Source organism: Zea mays, chromosome 8 (genome assembly GCF_902167145.1).
Source record: "Zea mays cultivar B73 chromosome 8, Zm-B73-REFERENCE-NAM-5.0, whole genome shotgun sequence".
NCBI classification, from domain to species: domain Eukaryota; kingdom Viridiplantae; phylum Streptophyta; class Magnoliopsida; order Poales; family Poaceae; genus Zea; species Zea mays.
The window spans coordinates 24,106,153-24,119,406 of NC_050103.1; the positions used below are offsets into that span (position 1 = coordinate 24,106,153).

At 46.8% G+C, this 13,254-nt stretch overlaps 1 non-coding gene across 1 annotated transcript; it reads right to left on the reverse strand.

Moving 5' to 3' along the window:
- Nucleotides 1-12,910: 12,910 nt before the first annotated feature.
- Nucleotides 12,911-13,049, reverse strand: LOC111590012 (small nucleolar RNA Z247). Its single transcript, XR_004852307.1, has one exon. It is a non-coding gene; the product is annotated as a small nucleolar RNA Z247 (small nucleolar RNA).
- Between the last annotated feature and the right edge of the window lie 205 nt (nucleotides 13,050-13,254).

Consider the following 13,254-nt stretch of genomic DNA (forward strand, 5'->3'; position numbering starts at 1 on the left):
AGAGAGGATGTGTAGCATCATGAATCTTATCTTCTGGCTCTTGCATTTGTCTGAAGGCCTTAGCAAATATAATGTCAGCTGCACTGCCTGTGTCAACCAAGACATTGTGGACCAGAAATCCTTTGATAACACAAGAGATAACCATGGCATCGTTGTGTGGGTAATCTTTGAGCTGAAGGTCCTCTTGGGAGAAGGTAATAGGAATGTGAGACCATCTTGACTTGATGAAGGGTCCTTGCACCCCAACATGTTGTACCCTTCTCTGTGCTTCCTTCTTTTGTTTCTTGTTAGCTGGCTCTGAGGACGAGCCACCTGTGATCGGGAGCACCAGCTTCGGGTCCGAAGCAGCTCCAGTTTGGTCGTTGAACGAAGCCATTAGCTCAAAAAAGTGGAAGTGAGTTCACCGGAGGTGGGCGCCAATGTTGGGGACTTGTTCTCAACTGCTATGAATTAAGAACAAGACAACATAAAGTGTTAAATGTCAATGTCCTTCGTCCATGAAACATTATTCCCTTGAGGATAATGGGCCTTGGACGAAGGCTGATAAGAGCATAATTACGAAGTTTAAGTCTTCGTAATAAAATTTCAGTAAAAATTATAAGATAACATAAAAAGGTATAAAAGGGATAAATACATCATAGACAAATTACATTGTATCTATTTAATGTATGGAATCATTGAATACAATAATACCTTTGCCTTGGCAAAAGGTTGGATTCCAGAAGATGCGATTGCAATAACTCGAATGTGTGAACAGTAATGGAATACTGTTCACTATTTATAGGCACAGGACGCAGCCTGTGAGGAATTACAAGTAAGCCCCTTATAAAAGCTTACAACATTGACTCAGACCTTTATGGACTAAAAGGTCATTCTATCTTTAAGTCGGTTTACAATACCGAAGCTTCACAAAGAGGAACCTTCGGCCATTTTATACAAACAGCTTCCGCCGAAGACTGCTTCTCCCTGTAAGACCTTCGGCGACGAAGCATAGGCCCAACACGTTCATAGTAGAAAAGGGATAGGCACTCTGGTGTTCCCTAGGTCTAGGGTAGAGGACTATATAAAGTGATTCATTATCCACTAATCAGGTTTAAGTCAGTGGTGGGGTTAAATCATTGCATGGTTTTAAGTTCCTAAACTTAGGTGTTTAAGTCCATAAACTTAGGTGCTCCAACTTTTACTAAAGTCTACCAACTTCTAATTATCTCAAATAGGGTTCCAATAACCTTAATCCTATCCTAATGATTAACTATTAATTGGTACATGGAAACAGCAGGGAAACATTGTTTAAATAGATAGACAAAAATACCATGAGCATTTTGCAATTTGAGGCACCTAATTTGGAGTTCATATGACAAAGTTATGAGTTTTACAAGTTTAGGGGTTAAAAATATACCCTAAATACTTATTTTGAATTAAATAAAAGGTCCGAGGACCTAACTGTAAGAAACCAGGGACGGCGGGTTTAAATTTCAGAAAACCGGGGGTCTCTTTAAGAAAACACGCGGGCGAAGGGGTATCGGGCTCCTACGGCCGTCGGATCTCAGATCAACGCGCAGGATTAGATCCGCGGGCGGGCGCGCGAGCGCGCGGCGGCCTGAGCGGCTGACAGGCAGGGCCGGGCGGGCAGCGCGAGCGCGGCGGCTGACAGGCGGGGCCAGCGGGCAGCGCGGGCGCGGGCGGGCTGACAGGCGGGGCTAGCGGGCAGAGCGGGCGCGGGCGGGCTGACAGGCAGGGCCAGCGGGCAGAGCGGGCGCGGGGTGTGAGGGAAGCGGCCCTGGGCCGTTGGATCTCCGGTAGGCGGCCAAGATTGGGCCCGGGCTAATTGAATCAGGGCCACCCGATCTGGGATGAACGACGGGGGTCGGGTGGCCGGCCTTGGCCTTTCCTACGGCTAGCTGGGGCGGCGGCGCTCGTCCCCGCGGCGGAGGACTCGCCGGAGACGAGGGGCGAGGGCGCTCGGCGGGTCCCTGGGGCGACCTGAGCGTCCGGGGAGGTTGGGGAAGGTGCGGGGAGTCTTCTGGTGGGGGCTAGGTCGGGACAGGGGCACCGGAGGGGGGCGGTTCACGGCGAAGCGGCTCGGCGGCGGCGTTAATCAACTCCGACGAGGAATTAAGCGCAGCAGAGAGCAATACAAAGGTCGATAGGGGGCGGGAGAGGTTCCTTACCTCAAGGCGGGCTCCGGGGACTCCTCGGTGGCGGCAATGGCGCGACGGCGGCCCGGGGCGACGGTGGCGGACCTTCGCGGTTGCACGGAGGACGGCGGGTGAGCGCGGGCAGAGGGAAATAGGGAGGGGGAGGGGGAATTGGGGCGCGTCCCGGGTTGCGGACGTCGGGGCGGAGCTCACCGTGGCAGAGAGCACGGCGGAGCTCCGACGGCGACGGGGAAACGGCTCGGGCGGCGATGGTTAGTGGCGGCGGCGCTCTGGCGTGTGCGCAGCGAGGGGGAGGTGAGAGAGAGGGGTCTGCTAGTGCGCAAATGAGGGAGGGGGAGAGGGCGAGTGGGGTTCTGGCTCAAGTGGCCGGGGGCGGGGCGGTTGCGAGCTCCACGCGCGACGTGGGCGCGGAGTCCGCGGCAGCGCGCAGCTCGGGCGGCAGTTACGCGGAGAAGACGGGGCTGACAGGCCGAGCCCGCGAGCAGAGAGAGAGGGGAAAGCGGGTGCGGGCGCGCGGAAGGCGGCCGCGCTGACGGGCGGGCCCGCCAGGGCAGAGAGAGCGGGGGGGAAAGAGCGCGCGCGCGCGGGATGGGCCTAGCTGGGCCGAAAGGCTGAGGGGGCGGGGGAGTGGGCTTCTTTCCTTTTTTCTTTTATTCTGGAATTGTTTTCCCTTTTTCTTTTATTTATTCTATTTGATTCAAACCCAAGTAAGCCACAAACTCAAATTAGACTTTCCAAGAATTATGCACCAAACAAAAGTGAAATCTAGGGTTCAACATGATGCAACAATTGAGAGCACCTAGAGGGGGGGGGGTGAATAGGTGATCCTGTAAAACTTAAAACTTAAGCCACAAAACTTTGATTAAGCGTTAGCACAGTTAATGCCACGTGGCTAGAGAGAAGATCTTGCACAATATGATAACCACAAGGAATTCAACACAGAGAAGACACAGTGATTTATCCCGTGGTTCGGCCAAGTACAAAACTTGCCTACTCCACCTAGAGGGGCGGGGGAGTGGGCTTCTTTCCTTTTTTCTTTTATTCTGGAATTGTTTTCCGTTTTTCTTTTATTTATTCTATTTGATTCAAATCCAAGTAAGCCACAAACTCAAATTAGACTTTCCAAGAATTATGCACCAAACAAAAGTGAAATCTAGGGTTCAACATGATGCAACAATTCATACTCCCTTGGAGTTTGAGTTAATAGACTATAATTACAATTAAAATAAGCACTTTTCTCCTATAGAAATGAGAAAGAAAAGATTGGGGAAGGATGAGAAAAGGGAAGTAACACCTGAATTTGTGAATATGAGCAAAGAAATTTTATACCCCCAAATTCAGGGTGTTACACCGAACCACTTGACCAAGGGTTTTATTCCCTAGATACTTCCTTCTAAGGATCTGTTGCCATAAACCCTCCTCGTTTATCAGCTTGAACAACCACTTACTCAACAGGCATTTATTCTGAATATCAATATTCTTAATTCCCAGACCCCCAATGTCCTTGGGTTGACAAAGAATATTCCATTTAGTAAGCCTGTATTTCTTTTTTTCCTGGTCCGATTGCCAAAAGAACCTAGATCTCAGGTAATCCATTTTCCACAAAACCTTACGAGGGACCTCAAAAAAGGACATCATATATAATGGGAGACTAGTCAGTACTGAGTTGATTAGAACTAGCCACCCTCCTGACGAAAGGTGCTTGCCCTTCCAACTACTCAGCTTTTTCTCAATGCGTTCGAGTACACCGTTCCAATCAGCGTTACTCAGTTTCCTATAATTCATAGGAATGCCTAGGTACCTGAATGGATATGTCCCCATTTTGCATCCGAACAGCTGAGCATACTGACTCTCACATTCTTTAGCGGCTCCAAAGCAGAATACCTCACTCTTATGGAAATTGATCTTGAGACCTGACAACTGTTCAAAAGCGCATAGAATGAGCTTAAGATTACAGGCTTTCTCATAATCATGATCCATAAATAGTATGGTATCATCTGCATACTGGAGAATGGACAGCCCCTCATCAACTAGGTGCGGAACCACCCCTGTGATCTGTCCCTCTCTTTTGGCCCTGTTTATTAATACTGTCAGCATGTCAGCAACAATATTAAACAAGGTAGGAGAGAGGGGGTCCCCTTGTCTTAATCCTTTCTTAGTTTGGAAAGTTATTACCCACCTGGTCATTTATCTTAATGTTAACATAAAGCCTTGACCCAATCGCACTATTTTTCCGAAAAGCCTTTCATGTTTAAAGTTTGTTTCACAAAGGACCATCGAACTTTGTCGTATGCCTTTTCGAAATCCACCTTAAACACCACCCCACTCTGCTTTTTCCGGTGCATCTCATGAAGAGTCTCATGAAGGACCACGACGCCTTCCATGATGTTGCGCCCGGGTAAAAAAGCAGTTTGGGTTAAACTAATAACTTTATGTGCAACTTTTGTCAATCTATTCAAGGCAGCCTTTGTGAATATTTTGAAACTCACGTTCAGAAGACATATAGGTCTATACTGTTCTATCCTAATTGCCTCACTTAATTTCGGAAGCAAAATTATTGTTCCAAAATTCAAGCTGTGCAACGGAAGACAGCCCTTACTAAAGTCTTCGAACAGAGCCATCAAATCATCCTTGATGGTTTCCCAGAAGATTTGATAAAATTCTGTCGAAAAACCATCCGGCCCTGGAGCTTTGTTGTGCTCCATCTGAAAAATTGCACCCTTTACCTCTTCCATGGTAAAACCAGCAGTAAGACTATCATTCTCCTCATCCGATATTTGAGGAATATCATCTATTCGCTCATCATTAAGATGAAAATTGGAATCCTCAGCCGGCCCGAACAGGTTTTTGTAATAAGAAGTGATGTGTTTCTTAAGCTCAACATCCCCACTTATTACTCTGTCCCCATCCAGCAATTTATAGATTCTCGTCTTCCTGTGTTTACCATTAGCCACCAAATGAAAGTATTTCGTATTTGCATCCCCTTCCAATAAACCTTTTGTTTTCGCTCTTTGGTACCATTTAACTTCTTCTTCTCTCAACATCGCAGCTAATCTGTTACGGAGAAAGTTTCTCATGTCTACCTCTTGAGTGGAGAGAAGACCTGTTTCCGCTTTCTTGTCTAAGATATCAAGTCGACCCAACACCTCTTTCTTTTCTTTTTTATTGGATCCACTCGTATTCTTAGCCCAACCCCGCAAATATTGCCTCAGTTTCCTCAGCTTATTCTGCCACCTCACCAAGGCCGAGGCCCCCCCATAATCCCTTGACCAGATTTGTGAGACCATTTCCTTAAAGCCATCGCGAAGCAACCATCCCAGTTCAAACTTGAACTCGGGTTGTGCAGTGGCCATTGGGTTGTCTCCGAAACTTAGAATCAAGGGAGTGTGGTCAGAAATATCCCTGGAATGTGCAGTCATAGTGGCTCTCGAGAATTTTAGTTCCCATTCGGTGGAAACTAAAATACGATCCAGCTTCTCATATGTGGGAATATCTCTTGAGTTTGCCCAAGTGAATTGTCTACCCGACAATTCAAACTCTCTCAAACTCAAGCCATCTATTACTGCATTGAAGAGAAAAGGCCATCTTGTGTTAAAATTGTTGTTATTCTTATCTGCCGACTTCCTAAGCAAGTTAAAATCCCCCCCAATGAGGATCGGCTCAGAAACATGGCTGGTCATGTTGACCAACTCGGCAAGAAAGGCTTCCTTAAAATTATCTTGTGCAGGGCCATAGACACTCACTAGTGCCCATTTGAAACCATCACTTTTATTACGCAATAAAGACTTAACGTAAAAATCACCCTCATCAATCGACCCAATGTCGTAAACATTAAGGTCTATCCCCAACACCATACCACCCGACCTGCCCCTCGGCTCCTTGCAATGCCAAAGAAAGTCTTTACCGGCACACAGGTTTTTAAGGAACGCAACCGAAAAATCCTTTTTCCCGGTCTCAGACAAAGCCATGAAACTAAGATTAAATTCCTTAGTTAAATCAGTCACGAAACGATGCTTTTTTGGGTCTCTAAACCCATCACAATTCCAGAACACCCCTTTCATTTTGCTGTATGTTTTTTCTTTTTCTTGCCCTTCCTAGGCCGACCCAGCTTCACCCTACCACCATGTGAGGGCTTACTGAGAGACACTGGATCACCTGATTTTTGCCAATTTGAATTATTGACAAAATCTATATCCAGAAGCTCTTCCATTATTTCCCCACATAGATTATGAAGCATGAGTGGGTCTATCTCATCTTCTTCTTCTATCGTTTCCGGTTCAGTAGCAGTTATAGCATTTCCATCTTTCACTTCACTAGACTCAACCCTATTCGAGTACAACTTACTAATCACATCAATCGAAGCAGCAATCTCCCCACCATTGCCCCCTAATGAGATTCCAATACTACTAAGGTTTGCTACTACCGTATCTATGGGAATATTAAAAACTTTATCAAAAATTGGAACATTAAAAACATTACACATACCTCCATTCCTTTCAGTTTTCAGGCGCTCCACCCGGGCAAGCGAATGCTCATCCGTTGTACAAGATCTCCTCTTGCGACTAGATGGCAGCTCTGTCTCCGGGATCGCCGCAAGGCGCTCAACCCTGGCGGCCCTAGTCTCCATTTCTGGTGTACCTGAAACCATGAAATTATCCACCATCGGCTCTAGCACAGCATCCATGGCCATCCCCTGATGCTCATCCATGAGCTCAGTAGGTGCGAACGCCTGTAGCTCACTGACCGTGTGTGTCTCATGGCTGACAACCAGGCCGTGGTTACCACCATCAGCCCCACCGTTAACATCCTCCTTCTGGACCTGACCGCCATCGGCCTTGCTGCCATTCACATTTTCTCCTCTGAACTGTTCTCTGTCCCATTCTTGTTGCGATCAACCTTCCCTTTGGGATCACCCAAATTATCCTTATCTTTCCTGCTGCCTTCTTCTCCGTCCTGATCAAAAGCAAGCGGCACCGGGACACCATCCACCAGGTGCTTCTCCACCCAGTAATGCACTTCATAAATAACTCTGTTGATCTCCACCTCACCAGCAGAGGGGACTGCTTCTGGATCAATTACACCCACCATCATCCGACAGATGCCATGCTTCCGGAAGAATTCCATGTCAACCTCCATAGTGGTGCCAAGCGTAGACCCAACTCCCCAAATATGTGGATAAGTGCACAGTGCCGACGGTAGACCATCAAACTGTATCCAAACGTCAGTAAGAGTGGCCTTCACTCGACCCCCGGATGAACTAGCCTTGAACTCAAGAATTGCCTTCTGAGACTTAGCCTGGACCGGACCCCATTCGATCATCCTTTGCAATTCCGCTGCTGCAGGAAAGGAAGTCCGAAACACCTTTGGGGTGATTTGATCCACGTTCCATGGACCAAGTCCGGGTAGCAGCCTTTCCAACTCTCGAATCACATTGTCCAGGCTAATACTCCCCTCCACCACTTGTATTATTGCCAACCTGTTCTCATTGCTACCCTTAGTGAGCTTCTTGTTGGAGGGGATGTGAAAGAAACCGCCATTTTTATGGCAAAACCAGCTGGGATAGCATGCACCTTAGGAGCGTTAAACACCGGACATTTCAGCTTGATATGGTGTCAGTACCACATACTTCGCAGAATAACTCCGCTGTACACTCGCTCATCACGTGGCCTTTCCCGTAACACCTATGGCAGTACCCCTTGCTATTCAGCTTGCCCTCCTCCTTGGTACCTTCCTTCTCCTTGTTCACAGTAATCTTCTTCTCTTCCTTTGCTGACGCTGAAGGAAGGAGTGGTCCAGCATTTGCACTCGCCTGCTTGTGATCGGCGGCCCTGGGCTCCCCAACAGCCTTCTCAGCATTCATACCTTGCAAAGCAGTGAGTGCCTGCTGGAGAATCGTTGCCAGTCCCGCCTGGTCGCTAACACCAGCCGGCACGATCGTACCACTCGACGAACCGTGCCCAGCCGTGTTCCCTGTTGGCGGCTGGGGAAAGCAGGAACCGCCACCATCTGTCTGCGGTCTCTCTTCACCTCTTCCACCTGCTGGCAGATGAGCACCACGACCTTGGCCTGGCCACGCCCAAGTTCTCCCCCTGGACTGATGCCTTCCGCCCCCATAACCAGCACGTAATTGGTTCGGGCCGCTGTACTGGAAGCCTTGACGCGGCACACCTCTTCCGGCTCCAACACCACTGCCTCGACCTCCTTGCGTCGCCTGCTGGGACTCATCGCGATTCTCCATGCCTGGCTCCGGAAGCGCCCTGACCGAATCCGCGTAAGAACGAAACCCTAAGGCGCAGTAGTTTGTTTTGGGGGCACGCCGCAGGTCGGGAATTGGAAGAGCTCTATCGAAAAGAGACGCAAGGCCTTTCGGAGGCTTGTATGGCTCATTTCGAATATTGCTTCTCGATAACCCGTCACCAGCTGGGCCCACCAACGATTGCACACATACACCGAATATTATATGAACGCACTAAAAAGCCAAAACGAATTTGATTTTGGAACGGAGGGGTACTTTTTAGAAGCGTTTTAGGCTAATGGTAGATTCGCCAAAGACTTGATAGATGTATTTTATATATGTGTCTAGATTTATTCTCGCTTATTTGAAAATAAACATAAAAGCTAAGAGCTAAAGCAGCGGCTATTTTGGAACGGGAGGAGTATTAGCCAACAAGTATGCTCATATTATTTTTTTGAAAGAACCATCAGAAGACTCACTGGGTTTTTTTATCATGTGATTTTAGAAACGAATGGAGAGACATTTTACATCCCATGTGGCCATGTGCGTGTACATGATATTGCGTACGTAGTTCCTTCCTCCGTTCTCATGCACGTCGTGTTAGCTCCTCCTCGCTACACATACATGTATGTGAGAATTTCAGAGGTGCTTGGAAGGTGGAAACGCCGGAGACAGGCGTGTTGCGTGTTGATTTTTCTGAGTGGCTGGAAAAGTCCCAGCCGTGGCTTACATAGAGGATGACAGGAGATGATTGAGGAGATAAAATAGAAACAAACTATTTCTTTTTTACAATTCCTAACTACCATATCTCCTGGCCTTTTCTATCTCTGGTTTACATATTCTAACACTCCCCCTCAATTGAAACTTCCTAAGTTGAGATTGTTTTTGAACATCTCCAAGTTCGTACATCTAGTGGCTTGGTAAAGCCATCTGCAATTTGATCTCTCGTAGAAATGTATTCAATATCAAGTATCCTTTTTGCTACTCGTTCACGAACAAAATGATAGTCTACCTCTATGTGTTTTGTTCTAGCATGAAAAACGGGGTTTGCTGAAAGATACTTAGCTCCAATATTGTCACACCACAATTTTGCCTTTCTTGGTGCCTGAATGCCTAACTCATATAGCAAGGTTTGTATCCACATTACCTCTGTAGTGGCATTAGCAACTGCTTTGTATTCAGCTTCTGTGCTTGATCTTGACACTGTAGTTTGCTTCCTAGCACTCCAAGAAATGAGATTTGATCCCAAAAATACGGCAAAACCTCCAGTTGACCGCCTATCATCTCGATCTCCTGCCCAGTCTGCATCTGAAAATGCACTTACAAGAAGAGAAGGCGACTTACAAATTTTGAGTCCAATCTCCATAGTGTGTTTGAGATACCTTAGTATTCTCTTTACTGTAGCCCAGTGGATAGTAGTAAGTGCATGCAAATATTGGCAAACCTTATTCATAGCAAAAGAAATATCTGGCCGAGTCAAGGTTAAATATTGCAGTCCTCCTACAATGCTCCTGTATGCAGTAGCATCTTTGGGCCCAAGAGGATCACCTTCATGAGCAGACAATTTTTCCGAGGTGGACAATGGTGAGCTAACTGGTTTGCACTCCATCATGTTTGCACGCTGCAACAATTCTCTAGCATATTTTCCTTGTGTTAACAGAATGCCATTATTTATCTTCCTTACCTCTATACCAAGGAAGAAGTGTAGATCTCCTAGATCTTTGAGAGCAAATTCCTTCCTCAAATCCTGCAACAGGCATGTTGTGGCTTCCTGAGTGGAGCTAGCAACAATTATGTCATCAACATAAATAAGAACATATATAGTGACAGATCCTTTATTGTAATAAAATAGAGATGTATCAGCCTTTGATGCTTTAAAGCCCAACTGACACAACTTACTACTCAGTCGTGAATGCCACGCTCTTGGTGCTTGTTTAAGTCCATATAATGCCTTGTCAAGCTTGCAGATGTACTCGCTTTTTGACTTGTCTTCATAACCAGGTGGTTGTTTCATATACACATCTTCTTCTAGATACCCATGGAGAAAGGCATTTTGGACATCTAATTGACGTAGGCTCCACCCTATAGAGACAGCAACAAACAAAATAGTTCTAATAGTAGCTGGTTTCACAACTGGGCTGAAAGTATCATCATAATCAATCCCATAACGTTGTCTAAATCCCTTTGCTACTAGACTGGCTTTGTATCTATCCAAACTCCCATCAGATTTCTGTTTGACTTTATATACCCACTTGTAGTCAATGACATTGATACCTCTCTTTGGTGGAACTAAGTGCTAAGTTTTATTATCAATCAAAGCATTATATTCTGCATCCATAGCTCATTTCCAATCTCTACTATTCAGAGCTTCATCAAGGGACTGCGGTTCACCAGATGCTGTGAAACATCCATACCTGACTGTGCCATCTGTATAGACTTTTGGTTTGCGAATACCATCACGAAGTCGTGTTCGTGGTCCAGATGGAGTCTCTGTGACAGCCGCAGCAGAAGATCCATCACCTGGTGCAGGCGCAGAGGTGCCATCCGCAGCAGCAGAGCTGTCGGTGTCGGCTTCTGTTCCCCCCATGTCTGCAACAGGGTGGAGCATCGAGACTGGCACAACAGGACGCATGGCCCCGCTTGGTTGGTGCGTTGTAGCGTCCACCGGGGGTATCTCTGAGACAGCGGCAGGAATGGTACTGGCGCTTGCAGTATTAGCAGGAGAGGACGTCGGATCCTCCTCAGGTTCCATGCTGAGAGACAAGGAATTCTCCCTGTTATCACATGTTGCATGCTCACCATTAGTAGTTTGGTTAGTGAAATCAAACACGTGATCATCTAACTGTTCCTTCTCAAGAAAAGGCACAAGACCAGATGGGAGAAGTGCAATTTCAGCACGGAGACGGGCACCGACATTGGAGTGAAGCGTAGAGAAAGGGAAAACTTCTTCATCAAAGATGACATCTCGAGAAATGTATACTCGCCCGGATTGAATATCAAGACACTTATAACCCTTGTGAAGGTTGCTATAACCAAGGAAGGCACACTGCTTAGAACGAAGTTCAAGTTTGTGGCGATTGTAAGGTCGGAGATTGGGCCAACATGCACAACTAAAGGTGCGAAGAGAGAGGTAGTCTGGTTTTTGTTGGAGTAAACGCTCAAAGGGCGTTTGATTATCGATGACTTTGCTAGGCAAATGATTTATAAGAAACGTGGCCGCCATAAAAGCCTCATCCCAGAATTTCAAGGGCATTGAGGCATGAGCAAGAAGGGATAACCCAACCTCGACTATGTGTCGATGTTTACGTTCAATGACCCCATTTTGTTGATGAGCATGAGGACATGATACATGATGAATGATGCCGACTTGGGAAAAGAAACTATTTAATTTTTGATATTCCCCGTTTGCATGGCAATAATTTTTCTATCAAATTGTCGCTCAACCATTTTTTGGAATTCATGGAACTTTTTGGAAAACTTCAGATTTATATTTAAGGAAATAAATCCATGTAAAACGACTGAAATCATCAACAAAGCTAACATAGTAGCGTTTTCTGCCAACAGATTCAACTGCAGGACCCCAAACATCTGAATGAACAAGTTCCAAAGAAAAACTAGTTGAGCTAACAGATCTACTATAAGGTAGCTGGTGACTCTTTGCTTGCTGGCAAGCATCACAAACTGTTTTTTATTGGACACGGAGGAACACGAGAGATTATTATTGTCTATGACCTTGGTAACCATGGAGAGCGAGAGATGGCCTAGGCGATTGTGCCATTTAGACACGGTTGGTTTGTCAACAGCATTTGCCTGCTTGAGTGAAGAATCGGTAGGAAGGGGATACAATCCACGACGACATGGCCCCCTAAGAATCGTTCTCCTCGTATCCTGATCCTTGATGAGAAAAAAAATCAGGATGAAACTCAATAAATGCAGAGTTATCTTTGGTAAGACGATGAACGGAGACTAGATTTTTAGCAGTTTTAGGAACATGAAGGACATTGTTTAGATGTAAGCTACGAGATTGAGTTGGAACAGTAGTATGACCAACGTGTTTAATTTCCATACCTGAACCAGAGGCGGTGTGGATCTGATCATTCCCATGATACTTCTCCCTCATCGTCAGTTTGTTTAGTTCACTTTGTGACATGATCTGTTGCTCCTGTGTTGGTGTACCAGTTGGTGTCGACATTGTAGGCGTTCATGGCTATGGCAACATTGATGTGGCGCTCTTCTGGGACGTAGTTTTCATCGAACCGATGCCAGCACCGGGACACCCTGTGGCCTGTCTTGAAGCAGATCTGACAGAGCAGTAGGTCATGAGACCCACTCGCTGCATCAGATCGTTGTGGCCGCCCTCCATTGCGTTGCTTCGGTGGGTCGTTTCCTCGGCCACACACCTGGACGCGTCCACGCTGACCACAGCCACGAGAATTGCCCGAGCCACGGCTGCCATTGCCACGCCCACGGTTCGCCATGTGGGCATATGAGCCACCATCTTGCAGCTCCAATCTGGTCTCGAAACCGAGCAATTGTGAATAAAGCTCAAGGATCGAGATGGGATCTGATCTAGCTGTGACCGAGGTCACAACTGGATTGTAATCAGCATCAAGGCCATTGCAGATATGCGCCACCACTTCTTCATCATCTAGGGCCTTGCCGACAGCAGCCATTTCATCTGCAAAACCTTTCATCTTGGCAGCATAATCTGTGATCGACATGGTACCTTTCTTCGTAGTGGCAAGGGCAAGCCTCACATTCATTGTCTTGGCGCGAGTCTGCGCAGAGTACATTTTCTCCACGGCCGACCATGCTTGTGCCGCCGTCTGGGCAGCGACGATCTGCGCCTGAACTTCCTTC